This window comes from Pinus tabuliformis, chromosome 6, assembly GCF_031772625.1.
Source record: "Pinus tabuliformis cultivar Carrire ecotype Pingquan chromosome 6, CPIR1, whole genome shotgun sequence".
In the NCBI taxonomy this organism is placed as follows: Eukaryota; Viridiplantae; Streptophyta; class Pinopsida; order Pinales; family Pinaceae; genus Pinus; species Pinus tabuliformis.
The window spans coordinates 1672806067-1672820296 of NC_142292.1; the positions used below are offsets into that span (position 1 = coordinate 1672806067).

General features: G+C 38.2%; 1 long non-coding RNA gene across 3 annotated transcripts in view; it reads left to right on the top strand.

Moving 5' to 3' along the window:
* LOC149265391 (uncharacterized) overlaps window positions 1-4293 on the top strand; it is a 161668-nt gene extending 157375 nt beyond the window's left edge. For 2 of the 3 annotated variants that reach the window (XR_016260054.1, XR_016260056.1), the window contains one exon: window positions 1718-4293. This is a non-coding gene — a long non-coding RNA (uncharacterized LOC149265391). The remainder of the gene's footprint in view (window positions 1-1717) is intronic. The other variant, XR_016260055.1, reaches the window with a different exon arrangement.
* Window positions 4294-14230: the final 9937 nt, after the last annotated feature.

Consider the following 14230-nt stretch of genomic DNA (forward strand, 5'->3'; position numbering starts at 1 on the left):
CCCCCTAGGAGGGCGCTTAGGATTTTTGAAAACTTACCACACGGTCAAGAAAGATTTTTTTTGGGATGGCCTTAAATCTGATATTGAGAAGTTTGTGGCAAAATGTTTGGTTTGCCAACAAAATAAAGTTGAGACAATTAAGACCCCGAGTATGTTACAACTTTTAGCCATTCCAAGTCAGCGTTGGGAGGAGGTCCCAATGGATTTTATCATAGGTTTACCCAAGTTTGAAGGAAAGAGTGTCATCATGGTGGTAATTGATAGACTTACCAAGTATGCACACTTTTGTGCATTATCTCATCCTTTTAAAGCCAATACAGTTGCTACTGCATTTATGGAAACAATTCAAAAGCTACATGGAAACCCAAAGATTATTGTAAGTGATAGAGATCCCATTTTCACTGGAAATTTTTTCACTAAATTATTTTCTTGTCTTGGTACTAAACTAGCTCATAGCTCATCTTATCATCCTTAATCTGACGGGCAAAATGAGATAGTGAACAAATGTTTGGAAGGATATCTTCGTTGCTTTGTATTAGATAAACAAACACAATGGGTCAAGTGTTTACCTCTAGCTGAATGGTGGTATAACACTTCCTTCCATACTGTAACAAAAATGACGCCATTTATAACACTTTATGGATATCATCCACCATCCATCATATCATCTTTAAGAGAAGATTCTAAGGTTCAAGCAGTGGAAGATCACATCGAGCATAAACAAGTTCTCCAACTCTTAAAGCATAACCTCACTCTGACGCAGAATCGAATGAAGCAACAGGTAGATCAACATCACAGTGAAAGAAGCTTTGATGTAGGCGACTAGGTATTTTTACGGCTACAACCATACAAACAAATGTTCCTCAAGCAAGCTAAGAAGGATAATACATTATCACCCAAGTACTATGGTCCTTACAAGGTATTGCAAAAAATTGGTACTATGACATACAAATTGGAGCTGCCTGCATCTTCCCGAGTTTACCCATTTTTTCATGTTTCATTTTTAAAGAAGGTTATCGGTGACAAGCTCCTAGTTCAAATAGTGTTGCCAAAACTTGATGAAGAAGGAAAAATGATATTTGAGCCTGAAGTAGTCACGGAAACAAGAACCCGACAGCTACAAAATCTATTAATTTCAGAGTATCTCAGTAAGTGGAAGAACTTACCCTCTGAAGATTCCACATAGGAGGATGGAAATTTTATACAGAAGCATTCAAAACTACTCGAGCATTGAGGACAATACTCTTCTACAGGAGAGGGGCATGTCAGGTCCCTATAATACTAGTGCATTCCCCTTATTGTTATTAGTGTATTCCCCTATTGTTATTGTTGTGTCCCATAGAAGCCCACTATTGTTATTGTTGCGCCCTTACATTATTATTGTTATGTAGGCTCTGATTATATTGTGACCCCTTAGACTCCTATATATACCAAGGAAGTCTTATCATTTGAATCATCCAAGAATTGTTCATTTATGTAATGTAAAGGAGGTTTTCCCCTTGAAGAGGATAATTTTTAAGTTGTTGATCTGTTTTTTCTGTGATCTGGTTGCATAACACAGTCTAACAATATTATTTGCAATTAAAGTTTGATTTGGATTGATCATGAAGATAATGCCCAGTTTCATAGTAATACTATAAGTGAAGGAATTTGGCAGTTTTTGACGTGTATGCCAATTATTTGATGACACATCTAAAACTTTGCTTTTGGTGTGCAGTTCAATTATATCAATAACTTGGAACTTGGATGCCAAGCACATGAAGATGCAGTAGGGTCTCAAATACATGTTTCAAAATAGAAGTTTAGTAATGTTATGTAGTTGTTGCACTTAGAATTCATTGTTTCTGTAGAGTATCAAAAATTTCGAGGCTCGTTCTGTTCTAGCTTGCCTAACCAAATCCTTATTTGGGCCATAGAGAATACTCTATTTGAAAATGGTATGTTTGATCTGCACCAGATTATTGTTACTACTACTAGTGTGGGAATGTAGCTTTGACTTTATGTTTCAACGAAAATATGGTATGTATGATGTAGTTGTTCAAAAGGTTTTAGTGGTTTATAATTACAATCTTTATGTAGAATTTTAACATGTAACCATTTTCAATGCAGGAAAGGGATGTAAAATTCTTCACAAAAACAGAGGAGAATAATCACAGGGATTTCACTAAGCAGACAATACATTAACACAACCTTTGACAAAGGAGGTTAGAAAAAGGGGTCAAAACCTAAGCCAATATATTGAATTGTATTAAAGGGTGGCCGGAGACTCTTAATCTTAAACGCAAATATAGGTATTCGTAGGTGCACTTTAAGATTGGGCAGCAGAAATATAAACAGACTAAAAATTCCAAAATATTTCCAAATCTGTGCTTATCTTTTCCACAGTTCTCTTCCTTCAGTGAAACCCTAGAACTACTTGAAAATCCACGCTTAGTTTTTCACAGTTCTCTACTTTTCTCCTCAGTGAAACTTTTGCTGCAAATTCGATTCCGCTTTGAAGAACAAGATGATGTGTTCAATTAGTAGTGTTTTGCAGTTCACAACTCATTATTGGCTAGAACAATCATCTTCACTCTATTTTACAAGTTATTGATCCTATGAGAAGCCATACAGCTTGTTAGTTAGCCCAGAGTACAAGTCCATCCACCTCTGGCAGGACATGTCACCCTTTCTTTGGTGTCTGCGGCTCTGTTTCTGGTTTTAGTTATTTCACATCAGTCTTGCAAGTCTAATTGCCAGGAGGGTTTTTAACATGAGCACTAGAATTACTGTGGGCCATAATTTTGATATTTATTTGGGTTGGTCTTTATCAAGTTAACAGTATCAATCTTACTGAAGAAATTGCCAGAAAATGATTTTTTTCCTACTGGGATATTTCTTTCTTTAAAAGGTTTCCATTCATTGTTGGACTGAGATGCATTATCATTTTAGTTTCAAGACTCCCCACTTTATCCAATACTGGGGTAATGGTATATGTATGTGCTTTTCCGAAACTTAACTCTTCATCTTGCCTGGTAATGTTGGTTGAAATCCCAAGGGTAGAAAAAGTTTTTGAATATATTCTGAAGTCATTCGCATAGTTCCCGATTTTGATTTCTGTAGTCTGAATAATTCTTTTTTCATATGTTGCATCCACTTCCTCTTGGATATCATTCAAAGTGGAAATTAGTTTCGAGACTCCCCACTTTATCCAATCTTGGGGTAATAGTATATGTATGTGCTTTGCCCAAACTTAACTCTTCATCTTCCCTGGTAATGTTGGTTGAAATTCCAAGGCTAGAAAAAGTTTTCGAATATATTTTGAAGTCATTCTCTTGGTCTTGATTTTCATTTCTGTAGTCTGAAACTCTTTTTTCATATGTTGCATCCACTTCGTCATATCATTGAAAGTGGAAATAGAACTTTCAAAAGCAGCCAAAGAAGATGCTTCTGAAGAAAAGTTTCCAGAATCTGTGATTTGGCATGAAACTCTATGGGCACAGTTCCACCCCTTTCAGAAATGTCTCTTGGTTAAGAAGTTGAATAATCATCTCTGCTTTCCTTTGGATATTCTACCCCCAATCGAACCTGCAGGAAAAATGAAGAAAATATTGATGAGGCAAAGGAATCAGAAGCCCTAAGATGACAAGAAACATTATGACAATCTTTGTACCAATTAGAGGCCAATCAATCAGCATGCCTTCGTACTCTTAATTCCTTCAGAATGATAAACTTACATATATTTACTCTTCATGCTGCTACTCTGCCCTCACTCATGCAAGCAGAGAAATTTTGGTATTGTTGGAATTTGACCTTCCTTGATTTCTAAGATTGTTCGCTGAATGTTTTTTCCCTAATATTTTTGCAGAAAAGCATGGAGCATCTGTGAGCATACCTGAAAGAATGCATGGAGATCTTATTTGGAACAACTTTTCCTTTTGGTAATTCATCCCCTTGAACAATTTCATCTGTCTGTACTCTGATACGCTGTTTATGGACATGATTTTGCCCACTGCTGTAGAAAAGCTCTTTTCCCGTGGGAAGATCATTGTTAACTTTCGCTCTGAGCACTGAGACCGTTTTTAGCGAGTACTGGAAGTCTTAGACTGTACAGTGCAGCAAGGATTTACTGTTGTGGTCATCTAAAATTGGAACGGGATTGTGCTTTTACACCAGTGTACAAAAGGGATTAGGAGTCTTTTCAAGGCAGCTTTGCATGGAGGATTATTTTGAAAGCAAATGCAAGTCAACCCAAACAGTGTAGTTGCTACTGCAATTTTATGTTTAACTAATCAGATAATGTATGATCATAGGTATGTTCATAGGTATGTTGAGGTGATTGCATAAAATGCAAGATGCAAATTCATTTTTTTTTGACTATTTGAGTACATCTCAATGTTACATTTATCATCGTTATCAGCAATTTATCGCTGGGGTCCAAAATTTTAATTATCGGTAATATCGGGGAAATTATCAGGAAACTTAAAAAAATAACTTCAACATCAACTTAAGCAACATCAACATCAAATAAACACATTCACATAAATACGAAGATAAAACTACTATATAAAATGTCAAGTGGTACATCAATCATTGATACTAGATAGTCCTAGTAGATACTGAAATATGACATTGTTTCAAATTTGTATTCTTTTAAAGCAGTTAGCGAACATCAACATCAAACAATTAACAAACACATTGTCATGCAAATATGAAAATAAAATTATAGAACTACAATATAAAATGTATAAGATGTAGATAGTAAGATACTACTATTAGACACTGAAGTCTGAAATATGATGTTTGTCATTTTGTTTTGAGTCCTTAGTCAAGAGTTCTGAGCTTTGACAAGATAATAGTTAAAGCTTAAAAATTAATACAAAATCACTTTAAAACAAAAATAAATGTATCTCATGAGACGATCATCATGAGACATCTAGATTCTAGATACTATAAGTCTGTAACGATAATCCGCTAAGCTTGTGGTTCCCTCTTTCTCGTAGTATCACGAATTGAGTTCTTTGCAATAAGAACAATGTTTGGGGTAGTTGTACAACAAATATGCACATCATGCCCTGAGATTTTAATTTTTGGCAAGGTGGTATTTCAAGCGGGTGATTCCACCAAACATTTCCATTCCACAGAGCTTGCACCTTAGCTTTTCTCTATTATAATCCTCACATGACTCACCATACTCCCACATTTGGTTCAATGCCTTGCCATTTTTTAGAGCTCTGATTAAAATTTCAGGTTTTGGACCTACCACACAAAACAAATGTGGAAATTCAAAAGAGGATAAGAAGAGGTAGACTCTAAATTGATAGTGTACACTAATCTTGGAAAACAGAGAAAAGGAAGACAATATTTTACACACCTAGAAATAATAAATATGGATATGGTATACTAGAGTAAATACCACTCGAAAAATGCTCATCTGATGGCAAATAAAACTATGGATTTCCCGTTGTTTGCTTGATGAAAAATAATCACAATGCCCGGCCCTTCAGATCTCAACCCTAACTACATAAGTATTAAATCCTCTAATCAAAGAGAGAAAAAAGAGGTATAAATGAACATTGCATATACTAGATCTTGAAAAACAAAGAAAATGAAGGATATATATATTTTTTACATACCTAGAAATGTGGAAATAGTATATTGGAGTAGATATCTACTCCACAAATACTCAGCTAATGGCAACAAATCTATGGAAATCCCTTTACTCACTGCTTATAATCATGTCACAAAATTGTTATACCTCTCAGACCTCAATCCCAACAAGCGAAAAACCAAAATGATCGAAAAAACCAAACCTTGACACTTGAAAACGAATTTCGGAACAACAGGCGATAAATTGGTTTGACTCGTTATAATTTCTGGAAATTATCGCTATAATAATTTAGATTTTGCCAGATTATTGCGATAAACACCGTTGTGATAATATCGACACAGGTGATTTTGATAATAATATCGCAATAATTTTTATGTTATCACGATACATGCAACACTGATACATCCCATTCTAGTATACTTGAACTTCTTTAGATAATCAGAAGTGTTGTTGGTCTTGTTGCCACAAAATCTAGCAGGTCTTGTGAGGGAGCTCACAAGACAAAATCTAGACCAAATGGCAACACTATGAGGTGTGGCCCACTGTCATCACAACCACTACCTATTGCTCTTTAGTGGATTTTCACCACAAGGGAGGCTTCCCTAAGTAGGTGACCTAATGGATAAATCAAGTCTAACTGTTAATTTTAGCCAACAATGGTATATTTTATGCTTTAGAGCAATTTTACTTCAATTTCTCTATTAGCCCAGTATCAATATTCAGATTAGCAATCACATCAACATGATAGTAAAATGCAGGTAGAACATAAACATAAACAATAGAAGACAAGGCAAGACAAGGGGACACAAGATGTGGCACCAACCAGGGACAAACTCCAATGTGGGGAAACCCTTGATCAAATCTTCTTTTAGTTTTGAATAGTTCAACAAAGAGAGTGCAATTTACAAATCTGATAATTTATAACAGCGACAAAAGAGCTCTAACTAGAAAAGTCAATGCTGATCAATAGGGCAGATTTGACCCTTAGCAAGTTGATCAACTTCGGTCTCCAAACAAGTTAAAACAACCCTCAAAACAATCCAATTCAGCGTAGTCAAAGTCTGGTCAAACAACCCACCTGTTAGCCCTAGCTGCAGTCAACGCTGGGCCAAACTGTCCAGAAATTTGATCTCCTGAAATTTCGGCCTCTTGAAATTTCGCTCTCGCTCTCCTACAATTTCGGATGCGTGGAGAGAGAGGACCAGAAATCCGTACCCAATCAATGAGGAGAGAGAGAGATAAGTGTGAAGAGGAGTATGTCCAAATGAGGCTAAGTCACCTTCTATTTAAATGCAACGTTGAGGATGAATAGACGTGACTGTTGGGTTTCTGAGCTTACATAAGTTTGTTGGTTGACCTTGATAATTTGACCATAATCAAAATAAATTCATAACTTCATTTGTACATATCAAAATCAGATGATCTTTATATCAATCCCACACCTCTCAGAGAAAGGAATCCAAGAAAAATATTAACTGTGATAAATAAGATGACCCATGTGGAGTTTGGCCCTATTTGCTAATTTTAACACTCCCTCTCAACTAAGGAGAACTCCATCTGCTAATCCATCTGCCAATCTGTACTATCTCTGCCATCAATGCATTGCTCTGCTGAACTATGAAGAATAAGAAGTGATCGAGAATGTATCATACCATTCTCTACTGACCCGAGGTTGGTCCCAATTAAAGGAGAGTGTGCCATACCACTCTTACTGACCCGAAGTTAGTTCCAATCAAAAGAGAGTGTTTCATATCACTTTTACTGACTCGAAGTCAGTTCCAATTGATCCCAGATCAATATCAGTCATCTTAACATAGGGAGTATAGTACACGATGCCTCCATGTATTACTATGGTCCCTATCGTCATTTCCCTACTCATTGGCTAGATGAGAGGTACTTCCCATGAGTCCCAAACTACATGGGTGGGATGTCTCAGCGGGAGAAGGATGAACCACTCATCTTGTCTACATGTCGCCAAGGGGTATCACAGGGGAACGCTGGATCACTCACCTTGTACACAACAAACCACTAAGGGAAGGCTGAACCACTCATCCTATGGTATCTCATCGCTTCAAGAAGTACAAGTCCCCAAGAGCTCCTAAAGCTCAATGTCCATCTCATATAGGACCCTCATAAGAGGGTCTCTCCACGACTCCAAGTTGTTCTCGGAAGGCCAAGAACTTGACCTTCCCCAAGGGCTTTGTCAGAATATCGGCGACTTGCTCATCAATCCCAATATGATCAAACCTTATTGCTCCTCGTTGTACCATATCCCAAATAAAGTGTACCTGATATCTATATGCTTGGAGCGATCATGAAACACGAGATTCTCTGATAATCGGTGCCCACTCTGGTTGTCACAGAGGATCACGGTGGTATCCAACACATGTCCAAACAACTCATAGAAGAGCTTCCTCAACCAGACAACTCCATAAGAGGCCATACTAGTAGCTATGTATTCGGCCTCGGCGGTGCTCAAGGCAATCGATTTCTACTTCCTACTCATCCAGGATATTGAAGCAGAACCCAAAGAAAAACAATGTCTAGAAGTGCTCTTGAGATCCATCACACTGCTAGCCCAATAAGCATCATAATAACCATGTTTAGTTGTTTCAATCCATACAGAGCTTTCTTTAACCTACATACATGAGATTCTCGATCATGAACCTCAAAACCCTCGCGTTGTTCCACATAGACTTTCTCTTTGATTGAACCATACAAGAAAGCGGTCGTGACATGCATCTGATGTAGATTCCATCCTTGCGAGACAGTAAGGGCTATGATCAAGCAGAGGTGGTGTATCAGGGAATAGGTGCAAATATCTCATCGTAATCTACACCTTCCTTTTTAGAGAAGCCTCAAGCAACAAAGTGAGCCTTGAACTTTTCTGCACTTATTCATTTATGCTGTTCATAGATATATACATGAGAGAGTGATTGTTGAGTTTCATCTCCCGATGAATCTCCATTTTCTCTTATTATTTATTTACACTATTTACAATTGTTCACCCAATCCTTATGATTTAGGTGTCAACAACTTCCATCAGCTCCATGCTTGATTTTGTAGAACCACTTAGAGGTGACAATCGATTTGTCCTCGGGTCTGGGGACCACATCTCAGAATTCATTCTTAATAATTGACTCGTATTCTTCATTCTAGCATCCTTCCATACTTGATGCTTTATGACTTCTTCGAATGATGAAGGCTCATTTTGAATGATAGTGCTCATGGCAGTCAAATATCCTTGATACTTGTTCGGCTTCTTGCTTTCATATAAAGTACCCCTTGGTGCAATGTGTCTATCGGCATCTTCAAGAGTCTCCCTAAGCCATGAGGGTCTCCTTTTGGAGGAAGAGGGCTCATGAGGAGGAGGATCAATAGGATCCCATAGGTTCATCAACATCAGGCATCGTTTCGTCTTTTTGTGCACCCCGATTTCCGGTGTCAGCTTCTTTATCTTTCCTTAGGATAAGAAGGTTGTTGATCTTCATAAGGGCCATATCTTCGTCGAAGGTGACATCATGGCTTATCTCAACGTCCTTTTGACCAACCACATAAATTCTATATCCCTTATAATTTTCATTATAGCCCACAAAAATTCCTTTCTTCCCAGATGCACCTAATTTGCTTCTTTTCTCTTTTGGCACATGAAAATATATGAGACTTCCAAAAATTATAAAATGAGAGACATCGAGTTTCTTACCAATGAACATTTCTTCGGGAGCCTTGGAGTCCAATGCTTGATGAGGGCATCAATTTTGAACATACACGGTGGTATTTGCAGCTTCAGCCCATAGGAACTTCAGAAGACCTTGATCATGAAGCATGGCACAAACTGCTTCTACAATAGAGCGATTCTTCCTTTCAGCCACACCATTTTGCTCAGGAGTGTATGGCATTGTAGTCTCCCTCTTAATGTCAACTTCTATGCAATGATCTTCAAATTCATTGGATTCGTACTCGGTCCCATTATCAATCCTCAATGTCTTGATTTTTTTTTTTTTCGGATTGGTTTTCGATCAAGGCTTTGTAGTGTCGGAACCAGGTGAACACTTCATCCTTCTTCAAGAAGTAGATCCAGGTCTTGCGAGAATAATCATCCGTAAAGGTGAGATAATATAATTATCCTCCCAAAGAGCTTACGGGCATCATATCAGATATGTCAGAGTGGATCAATTGCAATATATCTGTGGTCTTGCTATTACTTGAGGGGAATGGTCCCCTTGTAAGTTTTCCTTCGGCACATCTCAGACATACACCATCATGCCCTACTTTGAACTCGGGCATACCTGTCACCATCTGTCTCACATCGGGCAGGGCCTTATATTGAAGATGGGCAAACCTCCGGTGCCATAGTTTAGATTGTAGAGATGTGTCACAAGACATGGCTCCCAATGGACTTCCTCCAACTTGATACAAAGTGTCAACCCTGAACTCAAGAGTAAAAGCATCTTTAAAATTTCGTCTCCAAACACATACCTTTCCATCAATGAATGCCACCTTGAATCCTTTGACCTCCATGGCTGAAATGGGCACCAGGTTCTTCTTGAGATCAGGGACATATAGTACTTCTTACAAATGAATAGTGTTACCTTGATTCAATTGAAGGGTAACATTCCCTACTCCCATCATGAAATAGGTGGCATCGTCTCCAAAGATGATCTCCAAGTTTGTCTCATTTTCTATCAAATTAGAGAGGGCTTCCATGTATCCGGTGAAGTGCCTTGAGGCACCACTATCAATCAACCAATTTCCCGAAGTGTCCAGAGGAGAGGCAGTGTAGAGGACCGATATAGGATAATACTCTTTTTGCTTATTGTTAACAACAATTTATTCTTCATGCCTGGAGTTCCTTGATTTCTTCGAGGGTTGAACATTTCTTTGATGTCCCACATTCCTTTTTCCTTTGCCATTGGACCTACCATACCTTTGATCATTTTTGTTAAAGTTTCCCCTGGAATGATTGTGATGATCATCATGCGATGTGTCCCTTCTATTTGGACACTCCCTTGTATAGTGGCCAAACTTATTGCAAACAAAGCACTTGCCCTTCCTTCCTCCCTTAAATCCAGGCTTTCCATGGAAATGACTTTTAAACCCTGCATTATTTCTCCTTTGGGCATGAGTGGAGAATGCAGTGGGGTTGCTTCTATTAGAAGCATTTCTTGCTCCACCATTCTTGTTTCTTCTTGAATGCATCTCGACATCAATTCTTCAAACCATGGAATTCGATCATTGTTGAGGATGGTGGTTCTAAATGCATACCACTCAGGTAGGAGTCCTCCAAGGGTGGTGAGAGTAAGTTCCCTGTCATGAATGACTTCTCCAATCGAGAGTAGATCATTCTTGATCTCAGTAATCCTCAAGAAATAGGATTGAATATTCTCATCCTTGCTCTTCTTAATATCCTTCAACTTATTTTTGAGAAATAGAATTTGATTAGCATTACTAACTTTGAACATGTCGACCAACCTGTCGTAGATCTCCTTGGAGGTCTTCAATTCGAAGATGTAGGCCACCAGATGCTTGTCAATGGAATCCCTGATAATCTTCTTGTTTTGACTTCAAACCTATTGTGCATTCGAAGGATGTTCAGGGATTTTACCCTGCACATAGTCCATCACTTCTTTTGCTTCCAAGGTCAAATTAAGAGACATCTTCCATCCATGATAGTCAGATTTATTATGGAGTTTGTCTTCAGCATGGAAGTAGGATGAGGAACCCATTGAACCTTTTGTCCTTGTCCAACTATCTTTGGTGATTACTCTTTCACTCTGGATTGGGCTTTGTCTTCACCTTAGCGCTGATACTATGTTAATTTTAGGCAACAATGGTATGTTCTATGCTTTAGAGAAATTTTACTTCAATTCCTTTATTAGCCCAGTGTCAATATTCATATTAGTAATCACATCAACATGATAGTAAAATGCAGATAAAACATAAACATAAACAGTAGAAGACAAGCCAAGACAAGAGGACACAAGATGTGGCACTAGTCAGGGACAAACCCCAATGTGGGGAAACCCTTTATCAAATCTTCTTTTAGTCTTCAATAGTTCAACAGAGAGAGATAGTACAATTTACAAATATTATAATTTATAACAACAACAAAAGAGCCCTAACCAGAAAAGTCAACGCTGGTCGACAGGGAAGATTTGACCCTTAGCAAATCGGTCAACTTCAGTCAACTTCGGTCTCCAAATGACAAGATAAAACAACCCTCAAAACAGTGAAATTCAGCCTAGTCAAAGTCTGGTCAAACAACCCACCTGCGGTTAGCTCTAGCTGCAGTCAACACTTGGTCAAACTATCCAGAAATTTGGTCTCTTGAAATTTCGGATGTGTGGAGAGAGAGAGACCCAGAAATCCGTACCCAATCAATGAGGAGAGAGAGAGAGAAGTGTGAAGATGAGTGTGTCCAAATGAGGCTAAGTCACCTTCTATTTATATGCAACGTTTAGGATGAATAGACGTGACTGTTGGGCTTCTGAGCCTACATAAGTTTGCTAGGCGACCTTGACAATTTGACCGTAATCAAAATAAATTTGTAATTTCATTTGTACATGTCAAAATCAGATGATCTTTAGATCAATCTTACACCTCTCAAAGAGAGGAATCCAAGAAAAATATGAGCTGTCATAAATAAGATGACCCATGTGGAGTTTGGCCCTAGTTGCTAATTTTAACACTAAGGCTTGGAGGTGACAAGGATAGACTTAGGATAGGTACCCAACTTAAGAACAAGACTCAACTATCTGAAACAAGGCAAAGCATACCCTCCAAAGGCCTATCTAGAGCACAATGTGACCTAGGGTTTATGAATATGCAAGGTTAATAGGCTTACCTAGGTACACAAGGCCAAGAAAATGCTTGAATAAATGGATATGATCAACTTCGAAAGAAACGAGCCTTCAACAAGCCCCAAGTTGAACCTTGGGGCTAAATTAGGATTGACCTAGGGAAAAAATTTCCTAGGGCATATTGTGTCAGCCCTAAAATAGAAGAATTAGCCATGGGAAAGAGGTGATTTTGAGGCAATGTCTTACCAACCACATGTTGAATCCTCCCACAAGCCAACACATGCTCCCTAACTGAATTTTAACCCCAAACCTAGCCTAGCAGCGTTCCTTAAGATCATGGAAATCTAAAATAGAAGAGAAATTAAATTTGTGGATAATTAGTGGCGTGATCAACAACGTGGAAAAGACCAGTGCTTGACCTTGGGTGATGGAGTCTAAAGGGGAATCTACTTAGGAGAAAATTAAACCCTAGACGGAGTAAGGCAATATGAAAATCCTAGTTTCATACCCTAGCTATCATTTTATGAGGGAACAAAGTTATTGAGGAAAGCTTGACATGAAGGATCACTCAAGGAATTGACACACAAAATATTTAAAGGGTAATGCACATAATGTCATTGCGAATATTTCATAGAAAAAATTTCAATAAAAACGTTACAATATACATTCCATGCAATAGCCATAAATATATTCAAATACATAGAATACTTACAAGAAAAATGCATGATTGAATCCTTTATTGTTCCAAAATGACATCTCCAAATCAAGAGAATATCTTCATAAGAAAAAAGTCCACAAAAGATCACCTCTCCACGAGATACAGGACAAATTTAAGCTAGGATGAAATCTCTAAGAAGGTCGGATTGATCCATAAATGATGATGAAAATGAAAATGTGACCTCTATTCATATGAGGCCTACATCAAGTAATTTTACTCTAATGAAGGCCCTACAACAAGATAAACTTGGGTTACAAGCCAAACCACTAGTTAAATGACAAATGGACCATAAATGACCACACATGTGAACTGTAGCCTCTCATAATGTTGATGTCATGCCATTTTAGGGCTTCAAATTTCATGCAGAGTTGTGTTGAAGTGTGAACGAGTTTCAAAGTGCTTGGATCAACTAAAATTTGAGGAATTGCCCTCAAATCCAACTCAAATCCTTCTTTGGGGACCCAAGTGCAGCTGGCGCACCATCATTTGGTCTCCATGGGTCTCTGATTGTCCAAATAAGGCCTCCTCTCTCCAATGTTAGGGTTTCTCTAGGTGTAAAAGGCCCTCCCTTGCCTCTTAGTGGGAGACTATCCCCATCTAGGCTCTGAATCAAGTCTTGCCCATCAAGTTGATTCAAGGCCATCCTAGGGTGTTAAAATTAGAAACTAAGGCCAAACTCCATGTGGGTCATCTTATTTGTGGCATCTGATATTTTTCTTGGACTCCTCTCATCGAGAGGTGTAGGATTGATCTAAAGATCATCCGGTTTCGATGAGTATTCATGGAGATATGAATTTATTTATGTTTTGGGACAATTCGTCAAGGTCGGCCAGCAACCAAATAACCCCCACTTGTGCTCAACGTTTTAGTATAAAAGGAGGTGGCTTGATAGTCATTTACACACACACTTCACTCTTGATTTCTTTCCACTTGTTGGTTTTAGTGGTAAGAGAAATCCAAGAGGATGAAGCCCTAAAAGCAGGTCTAGAAGGAGACCCTAAGAAGAGGTCTAATACTACCCTAGCCGCAATCCTAAAAAAGGTGGTCTAAACACAGTCCAAGCAGGGAGATCTAGCACGGTGAAGGAGACCTAACAGTTGACCCTAATGCAATCCTATCATG